The following is an 18928-nucleotide window of genomic DNA, read 5'->3' as shown; positions in this document are numbered from 1 at the left end:
ATGCAGGGTTGTTCAGATGTTCAAATGGGATAATACCTGAATAGAGTGTATTTTATAGGTCTTATATTAAATTTCAACTATTATTGTGAAATCAGGCAATAAACCTATGCAATCTGACTCCTTTTATAGAAAACATTACTCAATTTTTCCATCTTTTTCCCCTTTCCTACTTCTAAATCATTTAAAACAAACAGTTTAATTGCAAGATTGTTCCTTTTCCTTCTCCCCTTCTGACCCCCATTGCACTGTATTACTTTTAATCTACTATCTTTAGTGAGCCTCCCAGGTTATTTTTGAAAGAGATGTCATTAAAATAAACAGTAGGAGAAAAAGCCATTTTTCAAATAAGTTACTCTGAAGGCTCCAAAATGTTACTAAATTTAGCCATAGGGTTGCATAAAGTTCCACAATGCTCCTGTCAGGAAAGCTTCTAAAAGCATCAAGCTGGAAAAGAAATAGCATTAATACTGGATTGTTTTTTGTTTGTTTGTTTTTTGGTATTGCTATCACCAGTGTTCTTTGCCCTTCTTGATTTCATTTAGCAGGCAAGAGCAAAGCTATAGGATCTGGAGAAAACTGAAACCATCAATTAAAGCATAAAATTGAGGAATAGCAGAAGGACACACCCATCTTTAAGTTCTTGACTGTGAGAGGCTTATTATTCGGAAAATAATTCTATTTTGAGAAGCAGAGAATGCAGCAGATAGAGGGCTGAAATAGGAATGTGGAAAAGCTGGTTCACATTCTGCCTTTATCATATAGAAGAAGCGTGACCTTGGACAAGTCACTTTATCTTTCAAGTGCCTAAGTCTACAAGTGGTACAAAAATAGCAAATATATACTGGTAAAGGGAATTTTTTCACATGGAGTTTCTTATAACAATGAAAGCACAGGTCTGAATACACACACACACACACACACACACACACACACACACACACAGGTCACTTTAAGTAACTAATTGAACTTTCTATGTTTACAATAATTATTTCCAACTATCAGTCTGTCAACAAACATTTAATTATGTAATTACTTTGTTCTAGGCATTGAACCACGAATTGTGAATATGCAGCTCTCCAGGCAGAAAGGCTTTTCAATGCTAACATTGATCAAATCTAAACTCCCTTCTCTAGCTTTCAGAATCCTTTGTTTCCTTTAAGGATACTCCTTTTAGTGACTGTTGCCCTTGGTTGTCAGTATTCTCTTTCTCCTTAAGTTATCTGGTACTTTCTTATCTGTTTATAGGTTGTATACCTTAACAGAAGGTAAGCAACTTAAGGGCAGGGATTGTATTGTATTTCATTTTTGTCCTTGCAGGGATAGAGTCATTGACCTAGGTTCAAAGTCCTGTCTCTGACATATGCTAGTTGAATGACCCAGAGTAAACCATTGAACCACTTGGTGCTCTAGCTTAGGGCAGTGAGACAAGTCACTCAACCTCTGTTTTCCCCAGTTTATTTATCTATAAAATGGTATATGAATTGAACCTCCCTCCAGGGTTGTTATGAGGATCAACTAAGATAATATTGGTGAAGTGCTTAGAAGAGCCTGGTACATAGTAAATGCTATATAAATGTTAGTTATTATTTTTATTATTATTGAGTTAAGTGACTTGCCCAAGGTCACACAGTTAGGTAATTATTAAGTGTCTGAGGCCACATTTGAACTCAGGTCCTCCTGACTCCAGGGCTGGTGCTCTATCCACTGCACCACCTAGTTAGCCCCAGAACTGAATTTCCAATTAAATTTTATTATTCTCTAATGTCTTGAATTAGAGAATTGAATCTTCCTTGGCAGATTTCTTGGCAGCATAGCACTATGAAAACAATGGTGAGGATGGAATCTAAATATTTGAATTTGGATCCTGCCTCTTACTATCACTATGACAAATCACTGAATCTCTCACCTCAGTTTCCTCATTTACCAAATGAGGACATTAGATGAGATTATAAGGTTTCTTCCAGCTTTAACAAACCCAAGAGGATTGTAGATGTAAAAACCCCATTTTGAAGAAGCAGTAGATAACAATTTGATGAAACAAAATTCAAAAAAGAGCTAGAAATCCAAGTGATAACATCTGTAGGAGGGGGGACTGATGAAAATAACTTAATGTTTAAATCTGTATAAAACATTCATCAAGAGTATAGGAAAAATAGCAAAATATTAGGTAGTCTTTAAGAAACTATAGCTTTTAAGAGAATTAAGGAAAAGTCATTCTATCCTATTTATCCATGCTGGTACTCCTATTTTTTTTTTTTTTGCAAAGATTCTGTTTAAGGATCCTGGCACTAGATCAAGTTAAAGAGTAAAGGCAAGGGGTAGCTAGGTGGCATAGTGGATAAAGCACCAGCCCTGGAGTCAGGAGTACCTGGGTTCAAATCTGGTCTCAGACACTTAATAATTACCTAGCTGTATGGCCTTGGGCAAGGCACTTAACCCCATTTGCCTTGCAAAAAAAAAAAAGAATGAAGGCAAAAGGGACTAACCTACCTAAGGTTTGTTATCATTGAGGTCATCAATGCAGTATAATTTTGGTCACAGTAATCCAGAGAATAATTTTCACTATAATAGATTACTCTTAGCATAGCAACCCATTCTGAGCACTGTCTCCCAAAGAACTGGAAAAAGTGACAATAGATGTCCTTAAATAGATTGATGAGCTTAAATAGATGACCACATTTTGGAGGACATGACACTCTGAAACTCGTAGCCCAAGTCAATGGATGGTTTAATATTTCTTATACTTTTTGAAAAACGTGTTCTCTAGTCTTAATTTTTTAAGGTTGGTGATGATGATGATGATGATGATGACAATAATATTTCTCTCCAGGCTTTCTCTACCATGCCCCAACTCTTAATCCTGAAGTCTCACTCCAGTTTTGGAATTTGCACATTAGAAATGTACCTCTGCCCCATGGCCTCTCCTTCAGATTAGATGGCTCCTCCCAGAACTCCCATTTAAGGAAGACACCTAGACCAGTCATGTCTCATTCCTCTTTAGTTTACATTTTGGACTTTCTCTACCATATTGTCCCCCCCCCTTCCCCTCCCCCCCACTCTCTACCTTCTTCCCACTTAAGTGTTGTCTTCTTCCATTAGAATGTAAGCTCCTTAAATTATCTTTCTATTTGTATTTGTATTTCCATAAATGCTTGTTGAATGATTGAGGTGGCCATTTTACGTTTTCCTAAGGGAAAAAAAGCTTCCTAAGTTTAAGTACTTTTTGTGTATACAAATTTTTTAAAAATTGTGAGTTAGTTGAGGAGAAAAAAAAGTAAGCATTTTGATATACAGTTTTGAGAATTTCATAGATTTTTATTTTATGTACCTTAATTATCAGAATTTGTAAAGGCTCCATGCTTGTGTTAGTGTAGGAAACCTCTGTTACAAACTCATATGGAATGCAAATTAAAACAACTCTGAGATGCTGTCTCTTAGTCATTAGATTGACCAAGATGACAGAAAAGAAAAATAAATGCTGAAGGAGATGTGGGAAAAATAGATACACTAGTGCATTCTTAGTGGAGTTGTGAATTTATCTAACCATTCTGGAGAAAAATCTAGAACTATGCCCATAAGGTTATAAAACAGGATATACACTCTGATCCAGTAATACTACTACTATTAGCACTATTTCCCAAAGAGATCAAAAATAGAAGAAAAGGACTCATCTATACAAAAATATTCATAAAATGTGTGATGGCAAAGAATTTTTTGATGGCCAAGAATTGAAACACTGAGGGAAATACCCTTCAACTAGGAAATGGCTAAATAAGTTATGATATATGAATGTTATGGAATACTATTGTATTGTAAGAAATGATGAAGAAGATGGTTTTAGAAAAATCTGGGAAGCTTTATAAGAACTGATGCAAAGTGAAGTGAGCAGAATCAGGAGAAAAATGCACATAGCAACAGCAATATTGCTGTGAAAGACAGATCAATATAGTGATCTACCATAGTTATAAAGCATTCATGATTCATCACCTTTAGATGATGTTCAGCCACCTTTAGAATGAGAACTGAATGAAGCATTTTTTCTAACTTTATTTTTCTTGCTTTTCTCCCCCCTGGAACATGGTTTACATAAAAATATGTTTTGCATGACTTCATGTAGAATGGGTATTGTATTTCTTGTCTTCTCAAGGGATGGGGAAGAGGTAGAGGGAGAGAATTTGAAACTGAAAATAAAAATAAATATAAAGGAAAATAGGAAACTCGCCATGTGAGAGCTCCTTCTACCAAGAGTCAGCCTGTCAAATAAAAGAATAGATAATTCTTGGGGAGCTGACCAACATACATAGGGGTTAAAATTCATCTAATCCATCCTCCTTTGTCTCTTGTATGTCTCAAACTATATGATCTGTAGATATCTCAAATTCAATATGTTCAAAAAGGTTATCTTCATCTCCTAAATCTAACTTTCCTTCAAACATTTTTGTTTCTGTAGAGACACCATCACCCAGGTTCCCAATCATGGAGTCATCCTCAATTCTTTTTATCTTCTTCATCTTCTATATCTAATCAGTGGTCAATTCTTTTTTTTTTAGGTTTTTTTTTTTGCAAGACAAATGGGGTTAAGTGGCTTGCCTAAGGTCACACAGCTAGGTAATTATTAAGTGTCTGAGACTGAATTTGAACCCAGGTACTCCTGACTCCAGGGCTGGTGCTTTATCCACTGCGCCACCTAGCTACCCCATCAGTGGCCAATTCTTGCTGATGTTTGTCCTTCATTCTTGAAGAAGACCATGACATCAGGGAGGTGATGCCATGACAAGAGTGTGAATTAGATTTGAGTAGGGGAGGTTATGTCAAGTCACCAGCCTCACTTTCTCCTCCAGAGCCATCTGTGTCCAGTGGCCAGATATGAATCAGGATGACTGAAGATAGCCCTGGCGTGAGGCAATCAGGGTTAAGTGACTTGTCCAAAGTCATACAGCTTGTAGGTGTCAAATGTCTGAGACTATACTTGAACTCCCATTCCCCTGACTCCAAGGTCAGGGCTCTATCCTCTCTACCACCTAACTGGCCTCCAATTCTTGCTAATTCTATCTCTGTAGCCTTCCTCTTATCTACTTTCTTATTTCCAGTCACAGGAGCTACTTGAGGCCTTCATTACCTCTCATCTTCATTCTCCTAATTAGTTCTGCTGCTTTCAGTCCCCTTTCCACTTCATCCTCCTCACTGCTGTCAAAATCATATTTTGAAATACAAGTCTGACCTTGTCAACTCCCTGCTGAAGGACCTTTGGTGGTTCCTCAGATAGCGCATCACCTCCTCAGCTTGGTACTTCAAGCTTTTTAACAATATGGCTTCAACCTACCTTTCCAGGCTCATTGCTCACAACTCCACCTCCATACATTTTATCTTCCAGCAAAGCTGAACTACTTGCTCTTCTCTGAACTCAGCCTTTCAAATACCATTTCTGTGCCTATCACTCATCATTGGAGTGCATTCCCTCTCTCTCTGCAATGGTTTTAGAATTTCTAGCTTCCTTTAAGGATCAAATCATGTACATCTCCTGTTGATATCCTTTCTTGATTATGTTGTTAGTGCTCTTTCCTATTCAAAGGATCATATACATATTTACCTGTTTATATGTTGTAACCCTTCAGTAGAATGTAACCCTCTTGAGAAAAGGAACTGTATAATAGTTGTTGCCTTCTTTCTTCCTTCTTTCCTGCCTCCTTCCTTCCTTCCTTCCTTCCTTCCTCCCTTTCTTCCTTCCTCCTTTTTTACTTTTTTACTTTTTCTTTCTTTTTTTCTTTGTTTCCTCCTTACTTAATAAATGCTTGCCACATTAGACTGGAAATATATTCTAAAAGAAGCTGGCATTTCAAGTGCTTAGTAAATTCGTTAATAATCTGAGAATGATTTACAAAATACAAGCCATGAAAAAAATTCATGTTGGACAGATATTTTATGAAATATCAATATATCTCTCTTCCTTTTATGAAAATAATTTTAAAATAAAATAAAATTAATTTTAAAATAAAGATCCCTTTCCCTGTAACTAAAAGAAACAATATTATTATAACTGCATGGCAACATACATCATACTGATGTCTGTTCATCTATTTGAGGTTTCCGACTCCTTCCTTTACTGGAAGTCTAACGTTGGTCTTTGCTAAACCAATAGCTCAGTAATGAGCCACATTTTTGGCCACATTCTACCATATACAGAAAAATGCAAGTGCAGAAATAAATTTCCATTTCAGAATATAAATGTATTGCAAAAAGGTTAAGGTTTTTCCAATGAAAAAGAAAAATAATGCAATTACTGTTTGCTCATTAACAGTTCAGAGTTGCAGTTACTGATCCCCCAGTGATGGTGAGTGAATACTACCATGCTGTGGAATCTACAAGAAGTCATAGGAAGATAGAACCTTTTCCTCGCAAACCAAGATCTTTCATTTTAATATAGTAGATATCCTAAAAAAGCCATTTTGTTCCCCACAGGTCCTTAAAAGAAAATAAGGATAGCTTAAAAAGCAGTTTTTCTTACCGTCAAATGACGCTGCAAAATATGAATGATGGAGGGAACAGGCATCCAGGACGTAAGAGATCTAGGACAAATACAACAATCATCCCTGAAAACTGAATCATCTTCTAGGGCCAACATGGTGTAGTCAAACCAGCCATTTTAGACAAGTTCTGGACTTCTGGTCGAGTGTTACACACTGAGTCAGACATCCTTCTGTGGTTATTTGCTTCCTGTCTGATTAATTTACTGTTTGCTCCTTCCTCCTTTACTACAGACTATTGTGCAGAAAATATCACTTGGTTAGTCTTAAGAAAAAAGAAGGAAAAAAACCAAGTTAAAAATGTTTCTCCTCTCTACAGTCTCTACATCCACTTGGTATAATGATCCAAATAAACCTCTGGACTATGAATGGGTTCAACTTTTTCAGAAAGTATTGAGCAATAAGAAAAAAACCATCACAGCTCTTGAGATTCTTTTTGAGGGAAATCTGTTTGAAAATGTTTCTCTCAGTGTGGACTGTTCACCTTAGTAACTAAACAGTTGCCAAGGAATAAAATATTCAATTTCACAAATAAATAGTCCATTTGTCCTACAAGGTGATACAAAACTCAAAAAGCAAACAAAAAACCCAACCCACACCTAAACATGCTAGGCATAAGAAAGCTACATTTAGGAATGACCGATTTAAAGCTAGGAGGAAATTTAGACATCTAGTAGAACTCACTCATTTTATGAATAAGGAAACTTAAAGGTCAGAGGTCACAGAGCCAGTAAGTTGCAGAGGCAGCATTCAAATCCAGCTCTCCTGACATCAAATCCAGAGATTTTATATTGGAAATTGCCTTCCAAGGAAAGAGGAGTGAGTAGGAAGGTAGATGAGTTAAAAAAAAAAACCCAGAAACCCTAGGTTGGCAATGAGTAAGCAAGAAACAAGGTATTTTCAAATGTACATCTTATGACAAAATTTGTATATATTGCATGTATGCATGTGAATTTAGTTATTATCAGACACAAAGATAGTCAGCTACAAAGCTATAGCAAAAGAGAGCAAAGTACATTTTGTTTTTTTTTTTATTGTCAAGCTAAAAGTCTTTATTTGGTACCATTATAGGGCTAGTGGCCAAACCAACAATATGTGTACTTAAAAGATGTTTGAGAAAAAGTGCAGAAATGAAAAGAACAATGGAGGAAAAAAAGCTAAGTTTCTTTTTTGTCACTATTTAGAGACTAGAAAGGGGAATCAAAGTTAAAAAAACCCACACACAATTGTGGATTAAGAGTAATCTTACCATGCTGGAAAATGTCCCTTTTACCCATTTGTGGGATTTATAGTTAAAATTTGCTTTACATGTTCTTTAGCCTTGTAAAAACAAAATCACTCACGAGGAAGAAGATATATCTAGTTCCCTAATGAAGTAAAACCTAGAAGCAAATAAGTTAGAATAAATTCCCCTAATACTGCTGAAAATGATCAGTCAACAAACATATAGCAAACAACCTTGGGAAAAATCACCAAACTTCTCTGGAATCCTTACAACTTCATTTGTAAAATGAAAGAGGCTGGGACAGCTAGGTGGTAGAATACTGGCCCTGGAGTCAGAAATACCTGAATTCAACTAGCTATACAACTCTGGGCCAGTCATTTAATCCCAAATGCCTACAAAAAATGAAAGAAGTTGGACTAGGTGATCTCTAAAGTCCCTTCTAGTTTTAAATCTATGAGTCCATGATCTGAGGAATACAATGAACATTTCTCTTTAAATTTACTGCTTTATTTCGAAGTTCTAAATAGATTGCATTGCTAAATTCCCTTTGACATATCACATATATCTTAACTCCATCTCCTATTTCCATACTCTTCCTTCCAGCATTCAAATATATCACAGGTTCTCAACTTAGTGTCTGTCCATGGACTTAAACACCTAGAATATACAAAAAAGGCAAAATCCCTACTAACATTTATTTATTTAGGCTTTTTTTTTTTTTGCAAGGCAATGGGGTTAAGTGGCTTGCCCAAGGTCACACAGCTAGGTAATTATTAAGTATCTGAGGCTAGATTTGAATTCAGGCACTCCTGACTCCAGTGCTCTATCCACTGTGGCACCTAGCCACCCCTTAACATTTATTTTTAACTATTCCCATTAATGAAGAAGAATCCAAATAAAAGATCAGAAACATTGAAAGACCAGGGCAGATGGGAAGTAGGAGAACAACTGGATTGGAGTTTGGTCTCCATTCCCATCTTTATGAAAGTCTTGTAAAACCATCAGCAAGAGACATCCTGATATAGTGGATGGAGAGTTGGCTTCAGAGTCAAGACCTGGATTCCCACCTTGCCTATGATATACAAATCCCTTATCTTCTCAATGGTTCAGGAAACCCTCAAGGATTACAAATTAAAGAGAAAGTGCCAATCATTATTGGTTGATGAGTTCCTTACTGAGAGCTCTTTATACTAATGAAATCATAGATCTAGTTTTAAAAAATGTTGACAGCATGCATTAACATTTATTGTGTGTTTGCCATACATAAAATACAATTACTGGTGCTATAGGGAGTGACATAAGAATGGGAATTTAAGAATACCTCAAAGGACCAAGCTGCATTAATTGAGGCAGTGGCACATTTGCACATGATAGAGATAATAGGATGACAAATGCTATTTCAAATTTAATGAGAATATCTATTTGTAATTATTCACATTTAAGGTGCATTTAAAGTGCGGATATGATAAACAATACAAAATACTTTTAAAATCAACTAGTCCTTTTAGCATTAGGAACAATACAGTACATCCTATAAACTATAAAACCTTTAAGCACTTATAATCATGAATAGTTCTAGCTAAAGAGAATGAGTGATGTCTGGTAAAGATATTTATAATAAAGCATCAGAGGGAAGATAGAAATCTATAATTCTCTTGGTCCACCAATGAGGTTAAGTAATTCCCAAGGATACCACTAGGTGCCACTAAGAGGCAAAAAAGAAAGGAAAAATTAAAAGAGAAAACAAAGAGAGGAAGAAAAAAAGATAAAAGAAAGGAGGAAAAGAGGTTATGGTGGGGAGGAGGGGATAAGTATTGGCCAGATCTAACCCCAAATCAATAAAAAGATGAAAGTTTTAAATGTAATCCAACTTAAAAATAGCTTAAAATTCTACCTCCTTCATGAAAATTTTCCTTGATTTGGCCTCTACAATATCTCTTGAAGTTTTCTACCACTGTAACTCAGCCTTATAATTAGTGTTTCTACCACCTATGTTCCCTTTTCCAAATCATTTTTTTACACAGATGCCAAAATATTATTGCTAAGGGCACAGTTCTACCCTGGCTAAAATCTCTGTGGTTTCTAGGGTAAAATTACAAACTCCTTAGCTTGGCCTTTAAAGTTTTCCAATTCTGGCTTCAACTATCTTTCCAGGTTTATTTCATTTTATTCTCTTTTATACCTTCTGTATTCAAGCCAAACTGAACTTCTCATCATTTCTCAAACTTTAAATTTTATCTTTTACTTATGTGTATTTTCACAAGTCAAGAATATACTTTCTCTTCATCTGCTGCCTTGTGAAATCCTTGATCATTTAACTGGCTAGGTGGTCCAGTGCATAGGGCATTCAAAAACTGGAGTCAGACAAATTCAAAGCTGGCCTCAAGATACTTCTTAGTCATGTGACCCTGGGCAAGTCACTCAACTTATCTGCTTTATTTTGACATCTGTAAATTAGAGATAATAAGAGAACCTATTTCTCAGGGTTGTTGTGAAGATCAAATGAGATCATATTTGCAAGCCTTAAAAAAGCTATAAAGTTACTGTTTCTCTTTCCTACTACTGAATAGAAGGTAAGATCCTTGTGGGCAGGGGATCTTCATTTTTCCCCCCCAGTACTTTGCATAAAGCAAGTATTTAATTAATGCTTATTTGAAATGAGTTGTTGGTCATCAAGAAAGTAATTGCAGTAAGAGTTGTGAGAGGGAGACTCAGATTGCAAGGAGTTTAAGTGGGAGTGGAGTGGCTGATGAGGAAGTGTGACTGGTGAGTATAAACTGCTCTTTTTAGATTAAGTTCAACTTTAAAAGAAAAGTGGGAGGAGGGACAGTAGCAGGACTTAGGGAAGGCTTCCCCCCCCAAAGGATAAGGGAGAAGTGAACACATTGGAATTTTGAGGCAGAGGGAATAATTGAATATACAATAGATGCTTATTTCTTGGGATGATTGATGGGTTTATGTCCCCAAAATGTTGGGGGGGCAAGATGTCAAGGTTGATCTTAGAATGGAAAAGGAATGCTTCCTCCGAGAAAGAAGGAAGAAGAAATGTTGAGGTCTGGAGGAGGGTAGTTGAGTAGGTTCACAAAGGATGGCTAGATCATCTCTAAAATAAGGAGCAAAATATGAAATATGTAGAAAAGGGATAGGGATGAAAGTCTGGTTAAAGGAGGAACTAATTAATCTTTATCCAGCTCTTTATACTTTGTAAACCTTTTACATGTCATATCATTTGATCCTCACAGCAACTCTAGTTGGATGAGGAAATGGAGGCAGAAAGAAATTAATGAACTAGTACCCAAGGGACGATTGAAGTTTAGGTCTTCCTGATTCCAAGGCCAGCATTCTATATACTGGGTCAGGTGCTAGCCTCTCGAAAATGTTGACAATAGATGTTTTGTGGCCTTCTATAGAATCAAAAGGAATTCTGAATAGCAAGAAGAGAATAGCATGGATTTCTATTGGATAGACTGGCCAAATGGAGGTTTCTGAGTCAACTGTGTGATTCTGGGCAAACCATTTAGCTTCTCTTAGTTTCCTTATTTGTAAAATAAGGTATTTAATTAATGGACTGATGCATCTATGTTTCTATGAAGGGTCAGATCAGTAAAAAGGCCCTCTCTCTTTGTAAAGGTTGATGGATGGGAGTTTATAATGAGACAGAGACATTTCAGAGGTTAAGAACTGAGAAGTTTAAACTAGAATATAAATCTTCTGTACCAAATGTGAATGGGGGAAACTTATGTTGGCATGGAGATAAGGGAATTAATATAATTGCACTGTAGGGAACCAGTAGAATTAGTGTAATTGCATTGTTGATAGGCTAATGTGTATCCAGAAAAGTTGTGATCTGGAAAATGTAGACCCGATCTTTTTAATACCCAAAAAGGAAGGCACTGAGGAAGGTGGGAGTTAAGAGTGGCAAATAGAGGGAACAAAGTCTTTAATCTTCTAAAAGACCCATGGGTTCAGAAACAGAGGAAGAGATGAAATAAGCTATGAGAAGCTTTTAAGGAAGCTAATCCCAAAGTCAGATGGCCAAAAAAGGGAGAGCTCTTTCTGCTCCTTACCACTCCTTCCTACTTCCCTCCTTCATAATGTGGCCTCTATTTGAGGGCATGAAGTTCACACTTGTGATTTATCTTCTCTGGGCTCCCAACAACCAAGTTAGAATCAAGCTATGCCTTTTGCCATTAATTAGGCTAGTAACAAATGCCTTTCAGAACTTTCTCTTGTCATTCATACTCACAAGGCAATCTCAGGGAGGGGAAGACTGCAAATAGAGCTCTGGGCCTAGCCAGGAAGACTTGAATTCAAATCTGGTATCAGACACTTTTCAAACTGGGGTGATCTTGGGCAACTCATTTCACTTCTGTTTGCCTCAGTTCCCTCCACTGTGAAATGAGGATCATAATATCACCTACTTTCTATGGTTGTTATGAAGTTAAATGAAATAGTATTTATAAAGTTTTTAGCACTATTTATGAGTATATAGTAGTTGTTTACTAATTGCTTATTCTCTTCTTCCCAAATCCTTCCCTTCCTTTCATGTCAAGATCTCTTTTATGTAATACAACTATGATTACTGAAGTACTCAGTAGTTGATAAAAGAACCCTAAAGTGACATCAGCTTGAAATTAGGTTAAGAGATTAAAGGGACCAATAATTGGTTTTTAGTCCAGGGGATGCTAGGGCTGTATCTTTAATTTCACTTCTCTACTTGATTTTAGCCTCTTTCTTTTATGGATACTAGAAGAAGAGGGCAGCTAGGTGTCACAGTAGATAGAATGCTGGGCTTGAAATCAGGAACTCACTTTCATAGTTCAAATCCCATCTCAGATCCTTATTAGTTGTGCAATTCTGGGCACATCATTTAACTTTCTTTGCCTCAGTTACCAATCTGTAAAATGAGCTACAGAAAGAAATGACAAGCAACTCCAGTAGCCAGGAAATCTCAAGTGAAGCCACAAAGAGTCAGACATGATTAAATGAACTAGGAGAAGTGAACTGGGAGGATGAAAGGACATATGGAAAGTTAGAAGAGATTAAAGGTTGAGAGGATTTGAAAACTGAGACATATTTGAAAATTTTAGTTTAGGATTGTAAAAATTTATCTTATATTCATTTCTATCCCAACTACTCATAGCAATTAATGTTCATCCAATTATACAACAAAATAGAAATCAACTGGAACCTAGAAGTTACCTCTATATTATGGGTGACAGATAAATCACAGCAACATGTCTTCTGTTATCATACTATGATAGTTGTAAGGACAACTGAATATACAGGGGCAAGAAGGCAACTATAAGTAACAGAATTGATTCTAGTCCCTTCCTCTCCTACCCTGGGCCATCAACAGATAGGAAAGAGAAGTGCTAAATGCTTCATAAATATTAACTGGAAGATAAGTGCAATTATGACTCTCATTTTATAGTGAAGGAAGCTAAAGTAGACAGAAATGAAATGAGTTGCCCAATGAGTGGTATTCTGGACTGTACAGCAGATGCTTTTTTTTTAAAGAAAGGGGAACAAGAGGGAAAAAAAAGCATATCAGGGGAGATTTCTTTAGTGGTAGAGTAGTGTAGAATTTTGGGGTTGGAGAGAATGAAGATGAATATGTTTTTCTTGAGGTGTTTTTTCCATTGTGCTGTATTTCTCTGTATTATATATGACTATTATTATGTCATATATATACATGATTAGTATTATATAGTACTAGGGCATATATATCTATATATAGTCACATATATATTATATATGACTAGTATTATATATTACTAGGGTCTTATGTGCCATACTGTTTCAAGTCACTCAGATTCTTAGATACAGAGAATACAGAAGGATTTGGTCATGACAAATCTATGTCACAAGGTCAACTTTTTCCTGGACCCACTTTCAGAGTCATCACCTCTTCTCTCAGGTTTACTTACATCAGAAGCTGAAAGGCCCTGATAGTCAGAAATCACAGACTTTGATTTTCCATTTTGTAGAAATAAAAGGGAAGCAATAGTTTGGAAATGATCAGAGAATTATTCTATGTTCACTTTTCTCAGCAAAGAGGCAAGGCAGAGGGTCGCAGGTGAAACTGTCATTCAAAAGTCTGAATAAGCTTATAATGAATAAGGACAATTGGAAACTGCCAGAGCTCCATATATAAAATGTAAATCAAGGCCCCTCAGGATGTGTTTAGGACTTTGGAGCAGGGGCATTGTGTAGCAGAAAGAGGACCAGACTTGAAGATTATTCTAATTTAGCAGCTCTGTGACCATGGACAAATCACTTATCTTTCTCAGTTCCTTCTTTTCCTCAACATAAGATGGGAATAACAATACTTTTCCTATCTACCTAAAGACATTGTTGAGAATGAACTTTAAAAATCTTTGAGTTCAAATCCGGTCTCAGACACTTAATAATTACCTAGGCATGTGGCCTTGGGCAAGCCACTTAACACCATTTGCCTTGCAAAAAGAACTTTTTTAAAAAAAAAGGGGAAAAAAAGATCATGGGGGTGGCTAGGTGGCATAGTGGATAAAGCACTGGCCCTGGAGTCAGGAGTACCTGGGTTCAAATCCGGTCTCAGACACTTAATAATTACCTAGCTGTGTGACCTTGGGCAAGCCACTTAACCCCATTTGCCTTGCAAAACTCTAAAAAAAAAAAAATAAAAAAAATCTTTGAGTGCAGTATATACAATATGTTCCCAAAGTCTTACTAGAGTCTTAAAATCTTATTTTTGACACTTTGAGTTGTACCTCTGAGACTATTAAAGTATGGTAAAATATAGCAGGTGGTAAGATGCTGAAAGGACAATTGGGTGGTGCAGTGGATAGAGTGTGAACCTGGAGTCAGAAGAATAATCTTCCTAAGTTCAAATCTGGCCTCAGACATATACTCAATGTACAAGTCACTTAATCCTGTTTGCCTCAGTTTTCTTATCTTTAAAATGAACTGGAGAAGGAAATGGCAAATTACTCTAGATCTCAGTCAAGGAAACCCCAAATGAAGTCACCAAGAGTTGGAAATGATGGAATAAGAAGACATTTCTGAACAAATAACTGACAGTAGTATAGATGAATAACAATGAAATCACCTTGAAAGAAGGGAAAAATTAATTATGTATGGAAAGTATGGAAATAGTGTGCTGGATTTGGAGTCAGAGGACATGGATTTGAATTGCATCTGTACTACTTACTACCTATATTACTTTGTGCAAACAATTTAACCTTCTGCATTTTATTTTCTTCATCTATAAAATGAAGGGGTTGAATTAAATGGTAATAATTTTGTTTAGTCATTTTTCAGTTGTATCCAACTCTTTTTGGCTCCTTTTGGGATTTTCTTGGCAAAGATACTGTAGTGGATTGTTATTTCCTTCTCCAGTTCATTTTACAGATGAAATTAAGGAAAACATAGTTAAGCATCTAGGCCAGGTGTTAAATAGCTAGTAAGAATCTGAGGTTGCATTTGAACTTAGGTCTTGATGACTCCAGATCTGGTACTCTAGTTACTGTGCTAATGATAATAATAATAATAATAATAATAATAATAATAATAATAATCAAGTACCTACTATGTGGTAGGTCCTATGCTAAGCATAGGAATCCTGGCAGGTAGGTGCTATTATTCTTCCTATTTTACAGTTGAGAAAATTGAGTGTGATGTTGTGATTTACCTTAGGTCACACAGCTAGTAAGTTTCTAAGGCTATATTTGAATTCCAGTTTTCCTCACTTCAGAGCCAGTACTCTATTCACTGTCCCACCCAGAGCTGACTGAGGTTTTTTCCTAGCTCTAACTCCATTAGGAATATTTAGGACACTATGAGGAAATATTTTATCCTAATTCTCTTCCTCCATGATTCATCACTAAACATCCATACCACTAGCATCAGAGACTACTAAAGAATTTAATCCAACCTATCTTTTTTTACAGTTGAGTAATCTGAGACCCACAGGAATCTAGACTTATTTTTCTCTTTTGTTCCTGTATTTGTGTGGAGAATGGGAATGGGAGCTGACCAAGAGGATGTAGTGGGATGGAGAGCCTTCTAGAGCACAGGTACTGAAGGGCAACTAAGGCAGAGCATCATGGCAGGTAGCACCAGGACAAAAAGAAAACTCAGGGGACCTTTGAACTACCTCTGGGAGTAAGAATGCATACAATCTGGCATCTCTGTTCTAGGATCATCAATCCAGGGCAGAGAGGAGCGATTATAAGTAAGTAGGTCCTTAGCTGAGTACTGGCACAGAAAAAGTTCCAGAAACTTAGTTGTATGTCTCTGAGCTGAGGGGCAGAGCAGGAACTCATTATAACCATTAGTCCAGCATACTAACCTGCACTGGAACTGCCCCAGCAAAAGACTAAGACTATAGGGGAATTCAGTTTCTCTCAATCTGCAGAATTTATCAGTGACTGAGTCTAACATCTGGCTACTGAAACTCAGCTATACACAAGCCAACAAATTCAGCTTGTGGAACTAAGACCAAGAAGGCAGTGAAGCATTGAAAATGTTCAGGCTCCAGACTGACCTGTGAAAGCAACAGAAGGACATAAGAGGACAGAAGCTCAGACTGGAATTCTATTCCACCCTCCCCTCACTTACCCCGAGAAGTCAGAATCCAACATTAACATACAGTCAAAGTCAAGAAGAAAGCTGGAAGAATAATTAAAAAAAAAAGAACACAACCATAGAATCTCAATGGTGGCAGAGAAGCTCAAGACTCAAATATGAAAGAAGATAACAACTTGAAAACATCTATAAGCCAAGCCTCAAAGGAAGAAGCAGATCAGACACAACCCCAATAAAAATTGCTAGAAGATTTAAAGGAGATAAATATGATTAAAAAAACAAATGCTCCAAACTAATCCTCTTATTCATTGTCATCTCAATTTAATTACTCCCAAAATTATATTAGAAAAAATAATAAATTCATTTGGAAGACCAGGTCAAGACTATCAAAGGAGGGGGGGCAGCTAGGTGATGTAGTGGCTAGAGCACCAGCCTGGAGTCAGGAGTACCTGAGTTCAAATCCGGCCTCAGGCACTTGAATTACCTAGCTGTGTGGCCTTGGGCAAGTCACTTAACCCCCATTGCCTTGCAAAAACCTAAAAAAAAATCAAAAGAATCAAAACAATGTAAAGTAATTATTAAAACTATCTGGTACTGGCTAAGAAATAGAAAGGTGGATCAGTGGAACACGGTAGATATACAATACACATTAAATAAATATAGTAATCTTGTCTTTGACAAATGTAAAGATCTACGTTTGTGAGAGAATTCATTATTGGTAAAAATTGCTGGGAAAATTAGAAAGTGGTCTGGCAGATATTAGGCACAAACCAAAAGTCACATTGTGTATCAAGATTAGATCAAAATGGATATACATAACCTAAATATAAAGAGAGGTTGCAAAAGTAAATGAGAAGAACATAGAATATATTACCTGTCAGACTTGTGGCCAGGAAAAGAATTTTTGAATAAAGAAGAGATTGAGAGTATTGAGATGGAAAATGGATACTTTTGATCACATTAAATTTAAAAGTTTTTATACAAATAAAACAAATGTAGCCAAGATTACAAGAAGAAAACTGAGAAAATAATTTTATAGGCAATTTCTCAAATAAAGGCCTCAAACATATAGGGAATTTTTGTCAATTTTATAAGACTATTAATCATTCCCCAACTGATAAATAGTCAAAGGATATGAACAGGCAGTTTTTGATAAAGAAATCAAAGCTATACATAGTTATATTGAGAGAAATTATTATCTTCTATTACATTAATAATCAATTATTAATTAGGATCAAGATTTTTTTATATCCTTATTCAGGGACTAGACCCTGTAGGTCAATAAGCTAGTCTCTGAGGGATATAGCTAAGAAAGGAGATTGCCCTGATGTTTGTACTTTGTTCTTGAAGAAGACTATGTACAACTGGAGATGACCCTATATGTGAGGCAATCAAGGTAAAGTAACTTGCCCAGGGTCACACAGTTAGCAAGTGTCAATTATCTGAAGATGGATTTGAACTCAGGTCCTCCTGAATCCAGTGTTAGTGCTCTATCCACTGCACCACTTAGCTTCCCCTTACATGTGAAGCCATGAAGGGGTTTTGAATTGGTTTCAGATCCAAAAGTTTCTCTTGGAAGAGCTCAAAAAAAAACCAAAGAGGAGAGGAAGAAGAAAATGTGAGAAAAGAAATGAGAGTCATGCAGGAGAATATGAAAAATTGGAAAGAAAAACACAAAAATTAACTGAAGATACAATACCTTTAAAAGAATTGACAAATGGAAAAGGAAACAATTCCTTTAAAAGTAGAATTGTCCAACTGGAAATGGAAACACAAAAGCAAAATGAAGAAAATTAATCCTTAAAAATTAGAACTAGGCAAGTGGAAACAAATGACTCTATGAGACGTCAAGAATCCATCAAACAAAACCAAAAGACTGGAAAAATAGAAGAAAATGTAAAGTACTTCTTGGGGAAAATGACCAACTTGGAAAACAGATCTGGGAAAGATAATTTCTTTCCAGTCTACTTGAAAGCCATGATCAAAAAAAGGTCCTGTACAATATGTTACAGCAAATTATCAAGGGAAACTGCCCTAATATCCTAGAAAAAGAGGATAGTCCTTCAACAAATCCACCACACACTTCCCAAAAGAGATTCCAAAAATAAAAACTCCAAGGGATATTGTAGTCAAATATCAGAATTATCAGCAAAAGGAGAAAATACTGCAAATGGTCAAAAGAAACAATTCAAATTCCAAGGAAACACAGTCAGGATTAACTGGGATTTAGCAACTTCAACATTAAAGGTTTGGAGGTCCTGGAATATGATATTCCAGAGGGCAAAGGACCATGGTTTACAAACAAGAATCAATTACTCTACAAAATTCAGCGTATTCTTCCAGGAAAACGATGGTCATTCAAAGAATTAAAGGATTTTCAAATTTACCTGATAAAAAGACCAGAACTGAGCAGAAAATATAATCTTTACAATACTCAAGAGATGCATAAAAAAGGTAAATAGAAAAAGAGTTAATTAGACTAAACTCTACATCCCTACATAGAAAGATGATATTTTTATCTTTTGAGAATTATATTTCTATTTGGACAGTTGAAAGGAGCATACTTTGACAGAGTGTATGGGTATAAATCGATTATGATGTGATGATACAA

At 36.2% G+C, this 18928-nt stretch overlaps 1 protein-coding gene and 1 long non-coding RNA gene across 5 annotated transcripts in view; one reads left to right on the top strand and one right to left on the bottom strand.

Moving 5' to 3' along the window:
- WIPF1 (WAS/WASL interacting protein family member 1) overlaps nucleotides 1-18928 on the bottom strand; it is a 172750-nt gene that overhangs the window by 37581 nt on the left and 116241 nt on the right. For 2 of the 4 annotated variants that reach the window (XM_074215677.1, XM_074215678.1), the window contains exon 2: nucleotides 6506-18928. This exon is cut by the window's right edge and continues 16062 nt beyond it. The exons of 1 other annotated variant lie outside the window; for it this stretch is intronic. The gene's annotated coding sequence lies outside the window, so the exon portion shown is untranslated. The remainder of the gene's footprint in view (nucleotides 1-6505) is intronic. One more of the 4 variants, XM_074215676.1, reaches the window with a different exon arrangement.
- Nucleotides 10240-18928, top strand: part of LOC141507734 (uncharacterized) — a 42804-nt gene continuing 34115 nt past the window's right edge. The window contains exon 1 of the long non-coding RNA XR_012474262.1: nucleotides 10240-10322. This is a non-coding gene — a long non-coding RNA (uncharacterized LOC141507734). The remainder of the gene's footprint in view (nucleotides 10323-18928) is intronic.

This window comes from Macrotis lagotis, chromosome 1, assembly GCF_037893015.1.
Source record: "Macrotis lagotis isolate mMagLag1 chromosome 1, bilby.v1.9.chrom.fasta, whole genome shotgun sequence".
Taxonomy (NCBI): domain Eukaryota; kingdom Metazoa; phylum Chordata; class Mammalia; order Peramelemorphia; family Peramelidae; genus Macrotis; species Macrotis lagotis.
This window is presented reverse-complemented; position numbering and strand designations above follow the sequence as displayed.